The sequence below is a fragment of the Thalassophryne amazonica genome, chromosome 9, assembly GCF_902500255.1.
Source record: "Thalassophryne amazonica chromosome 9, fThaAma1.1, whole genome shotgun sequence".
Classification (NCBI taxonomy): Eukaryota; Metazoa; Chordata; class Actinopteri; order Batrachoidiformes; family Batrachoididae; genus Thalassophryne; species Thalassophryne amazonica.
Window position 1 is genome coordinate 49,959,773 of NC_047111.1, and position 22,782 is coordinate 49,982,554.

Below are 22,782 nucleotides of genomic sequence, written 5' to 3' on the forward strand. Positions count from 1 at the left end.
CTGGTGTCACTTGACAAGCAAACCTGATGACAGCAGAAAGAAAACAGTACGTTATAGATTTTCACACTCATTTTTCCAGGAGCCTACTTTCTCACTGACTCTTACTCTTTTCAATGCTGCAAATAAGCTTCAAGGATTAAAACTGAGAGACAGAGAGATCAACGTTAAACCACTGGGTGGCTCATATGATCAGTGTTTGCTTTGTTCATTCTCCCTGGTCATTTCTTAGGCACCACTGGGTAAATAAAGAGTTTCATGAGTAGGATTTAATAATAATAATAATAAAATAATAATATTAATAACTAGCACGTATATACACTTATTATAGCGATGATTTTCTGCCCCTTGCTGGACTATTGTTATTGTTATTATCATTATTATTACTATCATGATAATTCTTATTATGACTATTATTAATATGCATATGTCACAGACATGAATGAGCAAAGCTCGTCAGCATCTCAACATGTCATTTAGGTCCTTCAGACTTTATTTTTAGTAAATGCTTCAGGGGAGCATTAGCATGGCAAAAACCTTTCAGCTTCCAGACCCCCCCCAGGTCTGGAAGACCAGGTACCTAAGTGGCTCTACTTTTTTTTTCTTTTTTTAAGACATTTACGTGTACCTTAGTAAACACTAGCAAAGTTCCACCTTAGGTTTGAAATGTATAATAGAAGATATGCCTTACTGAATTTTCAAATCAATGATATACAATATGACTATGATTTGACACAAAGTGCAGCAACAGTGAAAATGAAACATTCTTAAACAAAACAGTAATAATACCACACTCATTTTGCACTCATCATAAGGTTAGGATACTGTGCCCTCCAGAAGTATTGGAACACTTGGAATTTCACACATTTTAATTTGTTTATGCCTTTTTAAATACAAGAAATATAAAAAATAAAGAATAAAAAATTCTAAAATTACCTTCCTCAAACTCAAACTGAAAGCTCTAAAACATGATAAAACCAGCAAATAATAATCAGTTTTATTGCCAGTTTTCTTTAAACAGGTCAGGGGATGGAAACATGAACATTTCCAAGTCACTGAATATGTCTTGGACTTTATTTACATAATTTATGAAGAAATACAAAAGTTTCTTTCACCAAAACATTAAATCTAGGCTTTCAAGTCAAATGTACTTTCTGTCAAATTGTAGCTGAACTTTCAGGTCTTCTTTTTAAGAAAATCCTCCTCTACACCACTTCATCAGGAAGCTGGATTTTATATTTTTAATTTATTTATATCAAGTTGTAGAGATTTGCTTTCAGTTTGACTTAAGGAAGATAATTTTAGAAAAAAAAATGTATTTGAAATGGAATAAACAAATTAAAATGTGTGAAATGCCGTGTTGCAATACTTCTGAGAGCAACTGAGAAACACTGAGGAGCAGCATCTTACATCTCATATATATTGCAGCAGATAAGAGAGTATTTAAAGTGGAATCCTGCAAATGATGATACAAGCATCAAAATTGGCATAAATAATCCATAGACATGAACTCTTTTGAAAAAACTGATTGGCTACTTGAATTTTTTATAGTCAGCCAGGTAAGGGTCAATTGAAGAATTAGACAGGGTTCAAAATTAAAAGATGCTCCAATCATATAGAAAACTACACCACATTATTTGTCTGATCATAAAGATTCACACAAAAAGGTGTAGGTAAAAGCAGCAAGAATGGTGACGAAGGTCAGTTTCAGTTTGTACAGGGGTCAAAAGTTTAAGTTGCTCCTTTAATTTTGCTCCAGCTGTATTTGTGCTGAATTTGATGCTTGTAACACCATTTGAATGATTGTTTCAGTTAGCTGCTGCACTAATAAGCCAACAGAGCATGAACCAGCTGCTGTCTGTTAGCTTAAGCATGTGTATATAAGGCAACCCAAATTAAAGGAGAATGCTGCTTTTAAAAACCTAGACCTCATTTCTGACATAAAATATGGTTGTTTACTCACCAGTGTAAGTTTGGTGTGATTAGAAGTCCATAGTTCAAACGACGTGTTCAGTTCAAATCTGATGCAAACATTTTTCTTCTTTTACGAAGGTGGATTAGAACTTTTTGTGGTACACAGCACAAAATCCTGGACAGGAGGAACCTAGCAGTCGATGTGACTCACTCATTTGAAAATGCAGGTCTTTCAACCAGACGTGTGGTGTTGTGACATGTCAATCATCTGTGTCCAATCAGATTTCAGGGGAGTCCAGTGAAACCCTGGCCTCTGCTCTAGCTCCACCCATGCCAGGAAGTGCTCAACATTTCCTGTTTCACTGTGACTGATAAATTGGCACTTTCTGTTTGAGTGTGAGCTTGCCACTGAGTTCCCACAAGATTCCATGGGATCTTGTCTGTTAATCCAGGAAGTGTCATTCCAGGAAGTGTTTGACATTTGAACATTTCTTGTTTCACTGTGACTGATAAATTGCCACTTCCTGTTTGAATGTGAGCTTGCCACCGAGTTCCCGCGAGATTCCATGGGATCTCGTCTGTCAATCCAGGAAGTGTTTGACATTTGAACATTTCCTGTTTCACTGTGGATTTGAAAATTGGCACTTCCTGTTTAGGACGCCACGTAACATGAGTCAGCTCTCCTCAGTTTGTGCATGAATAAAATTGCATGCACGCACATACTCACATACAGCTGTTTTTCTGCATTCTGCTGTCCACAGGTGCTTTTAATTTGACAAACAGATGGTAGTGGAAGACACTTAAAGCACTACACATTTCACTCATGGTGCAAACATGACACATAACTCACTCAGGAACAAGACACTTAACTAAAATGACTAAACCAATTGAGCTACAAAAGTTAAGAAATCAATAATACCACTGTTTAATAGGAACCGCAATAACATTTAAAACCCTGAACTCCCATGGAGCATTGCAGCACAATGCCCATTGTTTAGTGGTTAGCTAAAATTGCTCACTTCTCCAAAAATATTAGTTATATCAACTTTCCATTTTCGCAGCGTTCATCCTTGATGCAAAATACATACGCATACCAAACAGCATATGTCAGCTCACTCTGGTTTTTACGTGATCAAAACCATATACACACACGCACACACGCACACAGAGGCCACTTGACTATTATAATATAGATGATAATAATAATAATATTAATAATAATACAGTCAGGTTGGGTGAACATGAGTGTTAATAAGAGTTGTAAATTTTGTTTGACAAAAATCCTTCTACCTAATGTTGTCAGGGAAGCCTTGAAAAGATAATTGCCCTAAAATGTTGGCCCTCCTCCAGCAAGCTGTTACATCAAATCGGTCCAAATAAAATGTAATATTACTCAGCATTGGTCTTGTGCACACACTCAATTGTGAGTTAATTCAGTTTGGGACTGGGATGATAAATGAGCTCCGTTGGTGCAGTCTTATGGACACAGATCATACAGTAATGTACTGTATGGGCATGGGGAAATATACCCTTACATGGTGAAGTGCATGTTAGACCTTCATCACAATAAAACATATTGTACTGCAAATTAAAAGGGACAAATGCAATGATAAATGAACTATTAACTGCAGTCTAGCTTCTGTCCTTTGGAACGTTTTGTATACCTTGTTTAACTCTTTTACAACCTCTGCTTTTTCTATCATAAGAATCCACTGTAACTGTTCTGGAACAAAATGTCAGCACCCATCAAATCCAATGTGCACTTCTTTGTGGTGCCAACTACACAAAAAGCTCCACTCTACTACAATCTGTCAGCCATGATGGAGGGACACCACAATGCCACATTCATCACAAAATCATGGAGAAGAACATGATGACTTCAGACCATCATTTTTCTAGCCACTGTTATACTCAGCCTGAGAATATTCTCTCTGTCTGCAGTTTGAACTGCACAGTACTGCTGGAGTGTATGTCTCTGCTGGGGCAATAATAATCAGCAGTTATTTCCTCGTTCAGCCAAGAGAGGAGGGTAGTTAGAATTGTGACTTACCTCCCATTTAGTATGTCAGAAATAATCCAATCACAATATAGTGGCAATAACAGGGTAGTACATAGTCACACAGCATGTAGCATATACTACAACAATCTACAGATCCCTCCCTGATCACATACGAGGTCTGTGAGAAAACTATCCGACCTTTTTATTTTTTTCAAAAATGATATGGATTTGAATCATGTGCGCTTGCATCAGACAAGCTTGAACCTTCGTGCGCATGCGTGAGTTTTTTCACGCCTGTCGGTTGCGTCATTCGCCTGTAGGCAGGCTTTGTGTGATCACTGGTCCACCCCCCTCGTCGGATTTTTATTGTTTAGGAATGGCGGAGCGACTGCCGCTTTGTTCCATGAAAGTTTTTCAGAAACTCTGCCAGACAGCCAGATGGAAACCATTTGGAAGATTCAGATGGCTTTCGGTGAAGATTCTGTCGGTATCACACGTATTAAGGACTATTAAAACTGGATTAAAAACAGCCCACGGTGGCGGAGGGCGCACCGTGCCCCGAGCGGCCATCGACAGGCTGGAACGAGCAGATCACTTCCAAATTTAAGGCTCTGTTGATGCAGGACGTCGTATGACTAGCAGAGAAGTTTCAGAAGAGGTCGGGATCAGCACTTTATCGGCACATTCCACTGTTAAAGGAGATTTTGTAATGAAACACCTGCGGACGGATTTGCGCGTCGCGACGCAGCCGCTCATGGTTAATGATAATAATTTTATAATAATTTTAATGGTTAAAAAAACAACATAAAAATCACGATATAGGGTAAAGGCCTACAGTGAGTGATATCTCGGACATTGATGACTACTCAATCAGAGGTGACCCGCTTCTGACCATGCGTGATTAAAATGTGATCACAAGTATTGACAGTGCTGTTTACAAGAATAAATTGGACAATCCTGGTGAAAATGGCTCAATGCTCTTCAACTTTATAAAAAAGGTTGGGTTTACACTAGATCATGGTTACAGGGTCCAGATCAACACCTCTGAAGATAGAGCTCAAATCTTGCTGGTGTAGCTAAGGTGATTGATTACACTGGACAACACGATGTTTCTTGCATTGAGTTTTTTGATGGATTTTAGGTAATTTGGGGACACTGAATCCAAATCTGGTGTTAGTTTTTGCCAATCACATAACATTTGTTTGTTTGTATCAAGCACTGAAACAAAAGCTGCAGTCTTGCACACTTCTTCGGCACCATAAACGATATTACAGCTCTATTTCACATTTCGTGAACCTGGTTTAAAAACTATGTTTTGGAAGCTGCTTTTGTGCATGATTAGTGGTGTCAAACTTGTGAGTGAATTAGCAATTTTTGCATAATCCATCAATAAGGAACATATGGATTGTAAAAATATGTGATGTGATAGAGAAAATCTAAGCTCAGATTCAGATTCATCACCCCAATGTTACCCCAAATCAGTTCTCAAAGTCGATGCAAGAATTTATTTATTTTTTGGCCAGTGTTATGGAGAGATGCTGGATGCCCCCGGGGAACTGTAGGGTCTATAGATGTTCAAGTTCCCAATTTGTTAACTATTTTCATAGACTTGGACCTTCCATAAGTACATGTATGTCCCAGATTTAATCTAGCAAGACTTCAAGAGCAGTTTGCAGGGGTTCACATGAAATCTGACTGAGTTACAGTACTTGCAAACATAGACACAACAAATTACCAGCACGGAATGTGAGAAAGTAGGCGTGGGGCCACAAACAAAATGTATAGTTAATGTGCTTCCATCTAAGAGCTGAGATAAAGTTAAATGCCCACAAAATTGAAGGGAGTAGTCATGTCAATGTCAATGGTAGAAACATTGTCTTGACTTTGCTGGTTGATAGATAACATTGTTCCTCTCTGTGCATCTTGCTCTCAGCATGAGGAATTATTTGACCTTTAAAAAAAATATGATTTCTCATTGTGCACTTCTTAAATTGCTCATTATCAGATGTGAAAGGAATCTGTAGCTGTTCATATGAACAGACAGATGTTTTGGCTTCATTTCTAAAGGCCAAGATCGTTTGAATTCATTAATTATGCTTATGCCATGGCCCATACTGGGGCCATTTTTTTGGCGTTGGATGCAAGTAATCAAAAGAACTAGGCTTTTTTTCCCAAGAGAAAATTATTTTTATACCAACACATGATGAAAATAAATCAGTATACCCAAAGGTTTATTTTTAATTTCATGCTTTTCCTGTTCCATCAAAATGTGTCACAGGGTGATAAATCTCAGCTCCAACTAATGCTGTGTCAAAAGGATTTCCTTGCCAAATCCCAGCTGTCATTCTCTTGACAACATATTCATCCATCCATTTTCTGTACTTGCTTAGTCTACTTAAGGGTGACAGGACAACATATTCAGCATTCTAATTTATCCCACATGTACTAATCAGGGTCATGACTTAAGTGTGCACTACAAAAAGTCTTACATGATATTATATAGCTGATACTGCAACTATTTTCTTCATAAAAGTGATTGTGGTGTGTTTTAATATTCATATAATACAGCTCTCACACAGAAGGCATGTGTTAGTAGAAAATATTGGCCTTCTATATTTGCTGTGTGCCCACTGCATGTGTGTTGCATGTGACCACTGCATGTGCCCTGCATGCAACCGCTGAGTATGCACAGTGTTCAGTGGCGTTTAACCCTCTGGTGTTGACTGATGTGCCGGTGTACCCTATTATTTGGCATATTATATTAATAGATCAGCAACAGAACATCACAAAGACTTCATTCAACCACATCCTGAAACTACAAATTCTCTCTCTTCTTCTCTCCATTTCTCCTCTAGATGATCTTTGACTCACAGTCTATCCTAGAGGTTGTAAAATGTCGCATGGGTGGCATATGTGTTCCTCAAGCTCAGGTCCTCTACCAAAGGTCTGGAAGATTGAGGGTTTAGTGTAGTAATTTAGCACTTCCCAAGACTGCACTCTTCTTGAAAGAGACCTCTGATGTTGTATCTGGAATCTGCTATATATATATATAATAAAAAGTATTGCTTGATTACCCCAAATCCCCTTTTTTGTATTGGCATGTCAACAAAAAATCAGTTCCAACAAAAGGGAATATATGAGCTAAATTTTTACTCCATAACAATAACTATTTCTTTGTGAGTGTACTTGCCAATAGTATACCACACAAAGACAAGTACAAATTATCATGTAATATTAAAACATTTGTAATACACAATTATTCATACATTAAGTCATATTTTCTTAAAATATCACATGTAAATAGAATCCAATTTTCATATTGATTATCATTAAATTTGAAATCCATCACCTATTTCATTTATTTATGAATATTTGTCAGGTTTTCATCATTTTTAATGTTTTTATGATGTACTAGCTGGGGTACCTGGCGCTTCCCGGGTTAAGCTGTTTTAGACATAAGCCAAATGCCAATCATTTTAATCAAAACAATTGCCCAACATTTGTTTTTGTAATGCTGATGTCTTATAAATATAATAGTTAATGGGCTAACGTTTGGGACTCCCCAAACTAAGTGGAAATACTTGGTTAAAAGACAAACACACTTGAAGTCCTTCATGCAGACTTTGTTTTGCAATCAAATTTATAACAAAATTACACACAAAAGGTAAGTAACAGTAAATGTAAATATCAATGAATCAAAATTGAAGTAGTGGTGTATTTCACTGTTTTTACATTGCAATTTTACAAACATAAAATAGATGTATTCAGACAGTCAGGTGCTTAACAGATGAGAACATAAAGTAGCTGAATAGATGGCCAACACATATACAGGGCTGGAAATTTGATTCTGCCTGGTCATACCCACAGCCTCAGCCTAAGCATGTTGTTGTTTTGCTGAGTGTGTTGTGGCTGTGCTGTGCTGTGCTGAGTGTGCTGTAGAAAGGGATTAAATAAACAGAGATGGCCAACACATATACAGGGCTGGAAATTTGAATCTGCCTGGTCATACCCACAGCCGGCTATTTTGGGGGTAATTTTCAGTTCAACTTTTAAAAAAATGGTACCAGATTGTTCCCCATGTCATGAGGATTCAGAATATATATAGTTTTTAGGGGTACCTGTTATAATTTGGGAGTTTATCCCGGACAGACAGACAGACATAGCCCTTTATGTATATAGATTAAATGTGCCTTAAACTTTTTCACAGTAGTTTGTATATATATATATATATATATATATATATATATATATATATATATATATATATATATATATATATATGGAAGGTAAAGTGCCTGTATTGAGGAGAGTTGTGGCATCTTTATAAAGCATAGTGGCAAGTTGGGTGGTGGGTGCTACGTGCACCTTTTCATGCCACAATCACAGCATCTGGGTGAAAGCGGCTTAACAATGCAGTTGAATGCATTCCCAGAACCATTTTAGTGCATGCAAGCATCCACTTAACTCAAAATTGTAAACTGAAGACATGTAACACACATGTACATGGTATAGTTGACACTAATAGATTTACTCGCAAAGTTATTTTTTTAATAGATGCTGGTGTAAGAGTATACTCTTTATGCAAACAAGCTGAATCATTCTTTTCTCTTCCCTCTAATATGCATTTTTTTAAGGGAAAGAAGCACAACTAAGTTATTCACACCCTTGGGACAAACAGACTTCAAAAGGACAGCATGATTTTCTTGGCTATTTTCAACAGAACCAAAATAAAGCACAAAAGACACAATTTGCATTGAATTGCAAGGAAACAATGTATTTTCCTTCAGCAGATTAGCATAAAGAGATGTCTGGTTGTGCAAACGTTTCACAGCACTTTGGATGACCCTTCGAATTGCCCCTCTAAGGACTCAAAGCCGTCCTCAGAGGGAAGATACTTCAACTTAGCTGATGATAGTTTCTGTAAATTGAAGTAAAATAACATTTCCATTCCTTTCACTTGGTTGTCTGGTTTTTTGAGAGTGGAGGAGTCCTGAGTTCACTAATGTGACCCTGTGTCTTGCAGATGGAATTGGGTGAGACCTTGACCTGAGGCTCAGTACTGCAGTGATTAGCCTGACAAGTTTAATTCCTCCCCCGAGGTACCCAGTACAACTTCAATTAAACTCTCCCAGTGGACAACTCGAGGCAAGCCAGACTGTCTGCTCTTCAGTTTATTACAGCTCATCATGCGTGCAGAATTATGCTGATTTTCATCTTCAGACAAGTTCATTTCACACACTTTTAGTTTTTCCTGTTAAAATCCACTCTTTGATTCATTGGATATCAAATGCATCAGTGGAGAAACTTCATTAGAAATGGAGCTTAGCACTACTTTTCTGTTTGAATTGCGGTCTGTTCAGCAAACTGCGAAATATGACCATGAGGAGAAAAAAAACAACATAAAAATCACGATATAGGGTAAAGGCCCTCTCAGACATCTGTTGAAATGAACGGGGGAAAACTGAATTTCTTACAGTGTGAAATCAGTTTTTCTTGTGTAGTTTGGCTGTGAATATGTCAAAATGATTAAAATGTGTATTTTAGGAGGATGTAGTCACATGACAAATGGTATGTATTAGGTGGACAGATTTTCCAAAGATATTTTGAGATTTTTTTAAAGATAGTGTTGACTGAAGTGAGATATGCCCTTTAAGGAGTGTAAAATCATGCATACCCATCAAGTTCTGTTTCAGACCCTCAAGGAATTTGCTATGCCAGGATTTCAGCAATTAATTCAACAAAGAATTCAACCAATATATGTATGCAAATATACAGCCAGGTAGATCTCTCACACACACACACATACACACACACACACACATACATACATACATGCATATATATATATATATATATATATATGAGGTCTGTGAGAACAGTATCCGACCTTCTTATTTTATGCAAAAAATATATGGATTTGATTCATATGTTTTTACGTCAGCCAAGCTTGAACCTTTGTGCGCATGCGTGAGTTTTTTCATGCCTGTCGGTTGCGTCATTCGCCTGAGGGCAGGCTTTGAGTGAGCACTGGTCCACCCCTCTCGTCGTTTTCTCATTGCGAGGAAATGGCGGTTTTGGAGTGTTAGAGGACAAGTTGGGACATGCCTATCTCGGCTTTCAGTGGCTTACCAGTAGAGTGAGTATAAGAGAAATTGTGGAGAGCTGGGCACTCAAAAACGGAGGTGTTCTTTGTCTCGCTCCATCAGCGAATCTGTTGTGACGCGCGAAGCCTCCGCACGGCTTTCCATGACAAAATCTCTTGTTAAAAGTGAAATCTGCCGGAAAATGGCTGATGTCCAGCTCTTGTGATAACCAGAGAAATTGCACACGACAGTCCCAGAGCCATACAGCGATCCGTTTAGAAATGAAATGGTCGTTTCTGCCTGTCGATCGCGGCTTGGAGAGCGGCGCGCCGTACGCCACTGTGGGCCGTCCTTAAAGCGGTAGTAGCGGTAGTAACACAGCTGCCTGTCTCTAACAGTTTCTGAAAAAATTCTGATGGAACAAAGCCCAAATCATTCCGTCATTTCCTCGCAATGAAAAAACGACGAGAGGGGTGGACCAGTGCTCACTCAAAGCCTGCCCACAGGCGAATGACGCAACCGACAGGCGTGAAAAAACTCACGCATGCGCACAGAGGTTCAAGCTTGGCTGATGTAAAAACATATGAATCAAATCCATATATTTTTTGCATAAAATAAAAAGGTCGGATACTTTTCTCACAGACCTCATTGTTGTGAAGGTGTAGTAACACGGACCCACAATAGGAGGTGTAAATGAACGGACGATAGATGAGCCAAAAGACAACAATTTAATGTTGTGAATGTGCACAAGGGAATACAGACAATAGCAGATTTAGAATCAAGTCAAATATACAAAGGTGACATGTGGGCAGGCTCGAGGATAGAAGACGTCTGTCCAGAGAAGAGCTGGGTCCCACGCGATTTCCACTGCCCACGGATCTGGAGGACACTGGAGCCGCCAAGTCCTGAGTTCCCAGGTGGCTACCGTCTCCAGCTGTCAGATCTGGTACTGCTGGCAGGAAGCAGAAACAGTTTAATGGTGGGTGTGTGCACACCCAGCAAATAGTCCTTAGTTTCAAACAGAGGGAAAACCTCCACCTCCAATCCAGAAACCCGGCACGTGCAGTATTAGTGAGTACTTATCAAAGTTTGGCGTGGGTTTGGCGTGGGGAGCGAAGACGTCAGCCCTCCACGAACCATAAACCCAGCCTCCAGCTGCAAGCACTCACAGAAACGACTGCAAACACTACAGAAGCAAAAACTGTATGTGAAAGACACAAAAACAGCTGAGCAGTTTACCTGAGAGGTAGAACGATATCTCGGCAGGGAGGTGGAGTTGCTGCCCGGCTTTTATGGAGATGGTGATGAGGTGGTGATGAGTGACAGCTGTCAGGTGGTGATGAGGGACAGCTGTCATTCCCGGCTGCTCCCGTGAGGCGGCTGCGCCCTCTCGTGCCTGAAGCCCGCACTTCAGGCAGGGCACCCTCTGGTGGTGGGCCAGCAGTACCTCCTCTTCAGCGGCCCACACAACACTCATATGTATATATATATATATATATATATATATATATAGGTACACTTCAACTGGGAGAGACGAAATCTAAAAACAAATCCAGAAAATCACATTGTATGATTTTTAAATAATTAATTTGCATTTTATTGCATAAAATAAGTATTTGATCCCCTACCAACCAGCAAGAATTCTGGCTCTCACAGACCTGTTAATTTTTCTTTAAGAAGACCTCTTATTCTGCACTCTTTATGTGTATTAATTGCACCTGTTTGAACTTGTTACCTGTATAAAAGACACCCATTCACACACTCAATCAATCAATCACACTCCAACCTGTCCACCATAGCCAAGACCAAAGAGCTGTCTAAGGACATCAAGGACAAAACTGTACACCTGCACAAGGCTGGGATGGACTACAGGACACCAGGCAAGCAGCTTGGTAGAAGGCAACAACTGTTATGATTATTTATTAGAAAGTGGAAGAAACACAAGATGACTGTCAGTCTCCCTCGGTCTGGGATTCCATGCAAGATCTCACTTTGTGGGGTAAGGATGATTCTGAGAAAGCTCAGAACTACACAGGAGGACCTGGTCAATGACTTGAAGAGAGCTGGGACCACAGTCACAAAGATTACATTAGTAACATATGATGCTGTCATGGTTTAAAATCCTGCAGGGCAGCAAGGTCCCCCTGCTCAAGCCAGCACATGTGCAGGCCCATTTGAAGTTCACCAGTGACCATCTGGATGATCCAGAGGAGGCATGTGGTCAGATGAGACGAAAATAGAGCTTTTTGGAATCAACTCCACTTAACATGTTTAGAGGACGAGAACAACCCCAAGAAAACCATCCCAACCGTGAAGCATGGGGGTGGAAACATCATACTCTGGGGGTGCTCTTCTGCAAAGGGGACAGGACGACTGCACCGTATTGAAGGGAGGATGGATGGGGTCATGTATTGAGAGATTTTGGCAAACAACCTCCTTCCCTCAGTAAGAGCATTGAAGATGGGTCATGGCTGGGTCTTCCAGCATGACAATGACCCCAAACACACAGCCAGGGCAACTAAGGGGGGGGGCTCCGTAAGAAGCATTTCAAGGTCCTGGAGTGGCCTGGCCAGTCTCCAGACCTGAACTCAATAGAAAATCTTTGGAGGGAGCTGAAACTCCAAACCCGAAAGATTTGGAGATGATCTGTATGGATGAGTGGACCAAAATTCCTGTTGCAGTGTGTGCAAACCTGGTGAAAAACTACAGGAAACGTTTGACCTCTGTAATTGCAAACAAAGGCTACTGTACCAAATATTAACATTGATTTTCACAGGTGTTGAAATACTTATTTGCAGCAGTAACATACAAATAAATTATTAGAAAATCATACATTGTGATTTCCGGATTTTTTTTTTTTTTTTTTTAAGATCATGTCTCTCACAGTGGACATGCACCTAAAATGAAAATTTCAGACCCCTCCATGATTTCTAAGTGGGAGAACTTGCAAACGCGCAGGGTGTTCAAATACTTATTTTCCTCACTATATATATATATATATATATATATATATATATATATATATATATATATATATATACTAGCTGGGGTACCCGGCGTTGCCCAGGTTAACCTGTTTAAGATATAATCTACAAAATATTCCAAAGTTTATATTTTGTCATAATTGTAGATATCTTATAAGTATATATGTAGTCCGAATAGGCAAAGGTTTGAACTAAAAACCTAAAATAGGTGGAATCCCCAAACCAAGAGAGAAAGCTGAATTTTGCTGCATGCAAGAAACAACAATGAAGTTCTTCAGACTTTATATTGCAGATCAAGTATGCTCATAATCATTAATCAGAATTGATGTTATGACCTTTATAATTGTTGATACATTGCAAATCTAGTTTATAAGAATGCTACAAAAATAAAATGGCGTTTAAGCAAATGTTAATTTTGGATTTGAGATGTTGAATATATATTTAAATGTAGCTTTTAATGACCAATAGTTCTGAAGAGCCTCTTGGTAGACAATGTTCCTTGTCCTTCTGTCAGGAAAGTGGATATAAAGCTGATTGGGGTTACCACCTCTGGAGCATCTGACTAACTAACTGTGGAAGATCACAGGTTCTGCCATATTCAGGCCAGCCACATTATCAGCAAAAGTAGTGGTTTCTTTTTGCACACTTTGAGGCATTCCATCTTTAAATGGTGTAAATGTTGCCTTGCATATTTTTCAAAGTTATGCATTCATTGGTATAACTCAGCCACATGGGGTGTGCAGCTAGTACATTCTGAGTGCCGGTCCCAAGCCCGGATAAATGAGGAGGGTTGCATCAGGAAGGGCATCCGGCGTAAAACAAGCCAACCCAACTATGCAGACTCAGAATCGAATTCCCATACCGGATCGGTCGCGGCCCGAGTTAACAACGTTCGCCACCGGTGCTATTGCCCAACAGGGTGCCGGTGGAAATTGGGCTACTGCTGGGCGAAGACGACGAAGAAGAGGAGGAAAACGTTGCCACGAACAGCGGGAGAAGAAGAAAACTAGAAGGGTGGAAATGAGAGTGGGGACTTTGAATGTTGGTAGTATGACTGGTAAAGGGAGAGAGCTGGCTGATATGATGGAGAGGAGAAAGGTAGACATATTGTGTGTAAAAGAGACCAAGTGGAAGGGAAGTAAGAGCAGGAGCATTGGCTGTGGGTACAAGTTGTTTTACCATGGTGAGGACAGGAAGAGAAATGGTGTTGGGGTAATTTTAAAGGAAGAGTATGTTAAAGTGTGTTGCAGGTTAAGCGAGTGTCTGACAGGGTGATGAGTGTGAAGTTGGAAATTGAAGGGGTGATGATGAATATCATCAGTGCATATGCCCCACAGGCAGGTTGTGAGATGAAGGAGAAAGATTTCTGGAGTGTGTTAGATGAGGTGGTGGAGAGTGTGCCCAAGCATGAAAGAGTGGTGATAGGAGCAGACTTCAATGGGCATGTTGGTGAAGGGAACAGAGGTGATGAGGAAGTAATGGGTAGATATGGTATCAAGGATAGGAATGGGGAAGGACAGATGGTAGTTGATTTTGCAAAAAGGATGGAAATGGCTGTGGTGAATACCTACTTTAAGAAAAGGGAGGAGCACAGGGTAACATATAAGAGTGGAGGAAGGTGCACACAGGTGGACTATGCAAGATGCAAGCTAAAAGAAATCACAGACTGTAAGGTGGTAGCAGGAGAGAGTGTCACTAGATAGCATAGGATGGTTGTTTGTAGGATGACTTTAGAGGTAAAGAAGAAGAAGAGAGTGAGAGCTCAACAAAGGATGAGATGGTGGAAGCTGAAGAAGGAAGACTGTTGTGTGAAATTTAGCGAGCAGGTGAGAGAAGCACTAGTTGGAGGGGAAGCAATTTTGGACAACTGGAAAAGTACTGCAGATGTGGTGAGGGAGACATCTAGGGCAGTACTGGGTATGACATCTGGACAGTGGAAGGAAGACAAGGAGACTTGGTGGTGGAATGAAGAGGTCCAGGAAAGCATAAGGAGAAAGAGGTTGGCGAAAAAGTTTTGGGATAGTCGGAGAGATGAAGAAAGTAGACAGGAGTACAAGGAGATGCGGCGTAAGGTGAGAAGAGAAGTGGAAAAAGCAAAGGAAAAGGCATATTGCGAGCTGTACAAGAAGTTGAATAGTAAGGAAGGAGAAAAGGACTTGTACCGACTGGCCAGACAAAGGGACAGAGCTGGAAAGGATGTGCAGCAGGTTAGGGTGGTAAAAGATGCACATGGTAATGTGCTGACAAATGAGGAGTGTGTGCTGAGAAGGTGGAGGGAATATTTTGAAGAGTTGATGAATAAAGAAAATGAGCAAGAGAAAAGGCTGGATGATGTGGTGAGAGTAAATCAGGAAGTAAAAGAGATTAGCAAGGAAGAAGTGAGGGCTGCTATGAAGAGGATGAAGAGTGGAAAGGCAGTTGGTCCAGATGACATTCCAATGGAGGCATGGAACTGTCTAGGAGAGATGGCAGTAGAGTTTCTAACCAGATTGTTTAATAAAATCTTGGAAAGTGAGAGGATGCCTGAGGAGTGGAGACGAAGTGTGCTGGTTCCTATTTTCAAGAACAAGGGTGATGTGCAGAGCTGCAGTAACTACAGAGGCATAAAGCTGATCAGCTACAGCATGAAGTTATGGGAAAGAGTAGTAGAAGCTAGGCTTAGAAAACAGGTGAAGATCTGTGAGCAGCAATATGGATTCATGCAGAGAAAGAGCACTACAGATGCAATGTTTGCTCTGAGAATACTGTTGGAAAAGTACAGAGAAGGACAGAAAGAGTTACATTGTGTGTTTGTGGACTTAGAAAAAGCTTATGATAGGGTGCCAAGAGAAGAGTTGTGGCATTGTATGAGGAAGTCTGGAGTGGCAGAGACGTATGTGAGAGTAGTGCAGGACATGTACAAGAATAGTGTAACAGCGGTGAGATGCGCAGTCAGAATGACAGACTCATTCAAGGTGGAGGTGAGATTACACCAAGGATCAGCTCTGAGTCCTTTCTTGTTTGCAGTGGTGATGGACAGGTTGACAGATGAGATCAGACAGGAGTCCCCATGGACTATGATGTTTGCAGATGACATTGTGATCTGTAGTGAGAGTAGAGAGCAAGTTGAGTCTAGTCTGGAGAAGTGGAGATGTGCTTTGGAGAGAAGGGGAATGAAAGTCAGTAGAAGCAAGACTGAGTACATGTGTGTGAATGAGAGGTAGCCCAGTGGAATAGTGCAGTTACAAGGAGTAGAAGTGGTGAAAGTAGATGAGTTTAAATATTTGGGGTCAACTGTTCAAAGTAATGGAGAGTGTGGTAGAGAGGTGAAGAAGAGAGTGCAGGCAGGGTGGAGTGGGTGGAGAAAGGTTGCAGGAGTGATTTGTGACCGAAGAATATCAGCAAGAGTGAAGGGGAAAGTTTACAAAACAGTAGTGAGACCAGCTATGTTGTATGGTTTATATACAGTGGCACTAACAAAAAGACAGGAGGCAGAGCTGGAGGTGGCAGAGCTGAAGATGTTGAGATTCTCTTTGGGAGTGACAAGAATGGACAAGATTAGGAATGAACATATCAGAGGGACAGCTCAGGTGGGACGGTTTGGAGACAAAGTCAGAGAGGCGAGATTGAGATGGTTTGGACATGTGCAGAGGAGGGACCCAGGGTATATAGGGAGAAGGATGCTGAGGATGGAGCCACCAGGCAGGAGGAGAAGAGGGAGACCAAAGAGGAGGTTCATGGATGTGCTGAGAGAGGACATGCAGGTGGTTGGTGTGACAGAGGAAGATACAGAGGACAGGGTGAGATGGAAACGATTGATCTGCTGTGGCGACCCCTAACAGGAACAGCCGGAAGACAAAGAAGAAGAAGATTCATTGGTATATTTAGAGAACAAACAATCTTTTCAGTTGTAAAAAAAGAGGTTTGACCATTAAAAACAGTTTGAGCCATGAAACATCAACATACCAAAACTATTAGATGAACCCCAAAGCTAGTAAATGGACTGCATTTATATAGCGCTTTTCCATCTGAATCAGACGCTCAAAGCACTTTACAATTATGCCTCACATTCACCCCGATGTCAGGGTGCTGCCATACAAGGCACTCACTACACACCGGGAGCAATAGGGGATTAAAGGCCTTGCCCAAGGGCCCTTAGTGATTTACCAGTCAGGTGGGGATTTGAACCCATGATCTTCTGGACTCAAGCCCAACACCTTAGCCACTAGACCATCACCTCCCCTAGTGCACTATTATAATAGGACAGCAGGTTGTGAAGAGTTGATAAATAACAAAATTTAATTTATGATATTTACATCATAATGAGCAGCCTATATACAACACGCCACTGGAGAACACAGGCTCTATGCCCGCTTACTGGCTGATTGAAAGGGTGCTGCCCCATCAGCAGTTAGAACTACATCACTTTTTCAAATGATCTGCAGAGTGCCATTGTGATACAGAAAACATGCGTTTGCCTGATACATTATGATCAACGCTAGGCAAGTGATACACATCATGTACACTCTACACCTTTATTTTTAGAAAATGTGCAAATGTTTAGAAATACATGTACAAATTGCAAGAAAAGACAAAGCTTGATATTTTATCCAGTAAACTGTTAAAGTTTAATTTACAGCCCGAGGTTGAAAGCTCTCTGCTAAGAGTGAAAACCTTCATTCCAAGAAGGAATAAGCTGTATTGTGATAAGTATTATATCATAGTGATTGTGTATAAGTTTTATCAAAATTCATGTGGATTGACCCCCCCCCCCAGCCACCCCTTCTCAGCCACCAATGCCTGGCATGGGGAGAACTATCAAAATTCATGTGGATTGACCCCCCCCAGCCACCCCAATCCCTCTCAGCCACCAATGCCTGGCATGGGGAGAACCCATCTACATCTCTGAGCTGGCACCTTATCTGCAGGTCTAAATCCTTGTTCCTGGGGACAGCATTATGAAGAGTTTACCCTGTATTTATTTTGAAGTTGATAAACATAATGCAGTATTGGCCATTAGGTACAGAAAAATCTCAATTTGAGGGTGCATATTGCCATAATGATTAAACCAGATTTAAGGACTATTTTTAAGTAGGATGGCATATCTACTCATTCACACATGGTGTCAAATATCATGGGTGTAATATTGGTAGAGGGGAGTATGGGGATAACAAAGCACATGGAAGAAAGTTACTTTGTATTGAATTGCGTATTTATATTCTTACAATCAAAATGTTCAGTATATGATTAGTCAGTAAATGACAGAATACTCACATTTGTTTTTGCTATAAACAGGTCTGAAAATACTAAAGTTTGTAGAGTTGTTCAAATCTTTTCAAGGAGAGTCAAACAGGTTTGTAGCACCCACATGCAGCATGTGCAGAGAAAGGATGCATTCATATCAAGGCGGATATTTGAATCTGCTTGGTTATACAACCAAGCTGGCATGCACACCCACGTTATGTGTGCTAGCCAGCAGCCAGCAGCCAGCAGCAGATAGCCCAGGAGTCTGGGCTCTGTTTATAGCAGTAGGCAGGCTACTGAGCTCCTGCATATATGCATAGGGCCAGTGGCCAGCTATTAAAGCTGATAGATTTGTGCTGGAGCACAACTGCCACTGAGGTACATATGGTTCAACTGTATGTATCAGATTATTGTTAATATTGTTGTCTTAATATTAATTTTTTTGTTTGAAAATATTACCAGGTTGTAGCCCATGTCATGGTGGTTTGTTGTGTGGGCCGCTGAAGAGGAGGTACTTCTGGCCCACCACCAGAAGGCGCCCTGCCTGAAGTGCGGGCTTCAGGCACGAGAGGGCGCTGCCGCCTCAGGAACAAGCCGTGGTGACAGCTGTCACCCATCATCCGTGACAGCTGTCACTAATCAACACATCTGGTATAAAAGCAGGAAGACACCTCCACCAAACTGCCGAGATATCATCTTCATCTGGAGGTAATACTCTCAGCCCTTTTTTGTGAGATTTATAAATCTGTTATTGTGTGTTTGCAGGAGAACCGGTCGTTTTTGCGGAGGCTGTGCAAGACGGCGCTCCTTTTCATCTGAGACCGCTGCAACGTTTTGAGTGAGAGGTGGAGGTGGCATTCCCACCATTGTTACTGGGTGTTCACACACCCACCCTTTGACTGTCTTTTGCTTTCTGCCAGCAGTACCAGATCCGACACGCCGGGAAGGTGGCCACCTGGGGACTCCGGGACTTGGCGGCTCCAGTATTCCTCGGGTTCAGGTGGCGGTGGAAATCGTGTGGTTCCGGTTCGTTTCCAGACGGGCGTCTCCTATCGTCGAGCCTGCCCACACGACACCTTTATTAATTGACTGTTGCACATTCTGAATCTGCTGTGTTTGGTTGTGACATTCACAACAGTAAAGTGTTATAATTTGACTCCTTCCATTGTCCGTTCATTTATGCCCCCTGTTGTGGGTCCGTGTCACTACACTTTCCCAACAGTGGTTCATGTCATGGTTGTAGTTTTAGAGCCTATTCCGGACAGACAGAAAGACAAAAGTAGCCATTTATATATATATATATATATATATATATATATATATATATATATATATATATATATATATATATATATATATAGTGTGTGTGGTATGATTTTATTTCTCAGGGCCAGTGCACAATAATACATTGATCTACAAAAAAAAAAAATAAAACAGGAAAGATGCATTGTGCCAGGTTATAGCAAAAAATACTAATTTCCACCTGTAGTCCCTGGACAGGTTGATGTCTAACTATAAATAACAGCATTTGTAAATGAAAAGAAAATCCATTTAGCACAAAGACTATTGATACTGTAAACATATAATACCTCACACCTCAAGTATACCATTCATAAAAACTTTCAACATTTTATCAATTCAAAGACATATACAAAAGATACCACATATATATATATATATAACCAGTCTAAATCTGTGATAGTGAGCACTTCTCCTTTGCTGAGATAATCCATCCCACCTCACAGGTGTGCCATATCAAGATGCTGATTAGACACCATGATTAGTGCACGGGTGTGCCTTAGACTGTCCACAATAAAAGGCCACTCTGAAAGGTGCAGTTTTATCACACAGCACAATGCCACAGATGTCGCAAGATTGAGGGAGCGTGCAATTGGCATGCTGACAGCAGGAATGTCAACCAGACCTGTTGCTCGTGTATTGAATGTTCATTTCTCTACCATAAGCCGTCTCCAAAGGCGTTTCAGAGAATTTGGCAGTACATCCAACCAGCCTCACAACCACAGACCACGTGTAACCACACCAGCCCAGGACCTCCACATCCAGCATGTTCACCTCCAAGATTGTCTGAGACCAGCCACTCGGACAGCTGCTGAAACAATCGGTTTGCATAACCAAAGAATTTCTGCACAAACTGTCAGAAACAGTCTCAGGGAAGCTCATCTGCATGCTCGTCGTCCTCATCGGGGTCTCGACCTGACTCCAGTTCGTCGTCGTAACCGACTTGAGTGGGCAAATGCTCACATTCGCTGGCGTTTGGCACGTTGGCGAGGTGTTCTCTTCACGGATGATGCGAAGGAGATGTGTTGCACTGCATCAGGCAAATGGTGGTCCCACCAGATACTGACTGGTATCCCCCCCCAATAAAACAAAACTGCACCTTTCAGAGTGGCCTTTTATTGTGGACAGTCTAAGGCACACCTGTGCACTAATCATGGTGTCTAATCAGCAGTGCAGTCTTTTAAAGGAGACAATGTGTGATTTACTCGTACACATTGTTTCCTGCCACTTAGGTATGATACGATCCAATTTATTGTCTGATTTGACAGTTCAAAATCTGATAGTTTCCTTATTAAGACATTGTGAGAAACAGTATTGAAAGCCTTTCGCAGGTCTAGAAACACAGCTCCCACTACACCTCCATGATCTAAATTTGTTTTAATTACTTCAAGGAAGTAGAAGCAAGCTGTCTCTGTTGAATATTTTTTTCTGAAACCAAATTGAAAATGATTTAAAAGAGATCTGGTTTCAATGTGTGTAATTAATTGCTCTGCTACTACCTTTTCACACACTTTGGAGATGGCAGGGTGGTGTTGTGTGGGCCGCTGAAGAGGAGGTACTGCTGGCCCACCACCACCAGAGGGCGCCCTGTCTGGAGTGCGGGCTCCAGGCACCAGAGGGCGCTGCCGCCTCACAGGAGCAGCCAGGGTGACAGCTGTCACCCATCACCTGAGACGAGACAGCTGATATCAATCAACAGGGAGGTATATCAGCAGGACGGCATCTCCACCTCATTGCCGAGATATCGCTCTACCAAGGAGGTAACGTATCCAGCCAAACAGATCATCTTTTGACCATTAAATACTTTTTTGCCTTTACACAGAAAGTGAAAAGACAGCAGGAGAGTGTATTTTGGATAAGTACTCACATTCCTGCACTCACCTGTATTTTCCTGACAAGAGGTGGAGGTGGTGTTTCCACCCTGTGTGTTGCTGGGTGCAGCCGCACCCACACCTGACTGTTTCTGTTCCTTGCCAGCAGTACCGGATCCGACGAGCGGAGGCAGTGGCCACCTGGGGTTCGGGACTTGGCGGCTCCAGTATCCCCGGGGTTCGGTGGCAGAGGAAATCGGGTGGTTCCGGTTCGACTCGGACAGACGTCTCCTATCGTCGAGCCTGCCCACACGACACCTTTGGAATTCGGTTACTGCTGTATTTGTAATCTGTTGTGTTTGTTGTGTGAGTTCACAACAGTAAAACTTTGTGATTTGACTTTCTCCATTGTCCGTTCATTTGCGCCCCCTGTTGTGGGTCCGTGTTCCTACACTTTCCCAACAGGTGGATGGTGATAGGCCAGTAATTACTGGTAATATATATATATATATATATATATATATATATATGTGTGTGTGTGGATACATTGCTTAAATTATTTGTGAACTTAATTGTTGCTGTCCTGGCATTGGAAATTTCTGGAGGGACACATCTAATGCATTTTGAATCTGGTGAATCTAGACCACATAACGTCAGTGACTTTCCAACTGAGCCTCTATATTTACAAATTACCATCTGCATATTTGAGTTCCAAATGAGCTGTATGGGCTAATATTGCCTTAGTTACAAACTTTGCTTTGGGTTATTTGCCACATATTATTTTCTTAGCATCACCAGCTTAGTATTAAATGTATTTTGGAGTGGCAGATACATGTTTGTGCTTTGCATTGTGAGCCTATGGATGTGCCAGCTTTTTAAAATAATGACAAAGTGAGAGACGAATTGAGATGTTTAAGAATGTGTAGAGGACAGATGGGGGGGGGGGGGGGGGGGGGGGGGTAATATCAAGAGAAGGATGCTCAGGATGGAGTTGCCAGGCAGGAGAAAAGGAAGCCCAAAGAGGAGGATTATAGATGTCGTGAGTAAAGACGTGTACAAGTGCTTGGTGTGCAGAGGACAGGGTGTGATGGAAATGAATGATCTGCTGTGGCAAACCCTAAAGGCAGCAGCTGGGAGAAGATATTTTTTGTGAATGTGCATGTGGAAAAACAACAGGACCTTATACCTTACTTACTTACTTACTTGGTATTCTCAGCTTATTCCAATTATGCAGTGGAGGGGATTTCACAGAGTGCACACATTCTTATAAGCAGAGCTGATGTGTGTCCTTGTAGGATTGAAGTATTGATGGTATTAGTGTTTTTGTTTATGACTGAATGGTATGGCATTGCAGCTTGTGCAAGTGTTCAAACCCAATTTGTATTCTCCACACCACTGCTCTTCAATGAATTACACTTGTCTCTCCTTCTTTCTTTCTTTAGTACTTTAAACAATGCCAGTCTTTTTTTTTT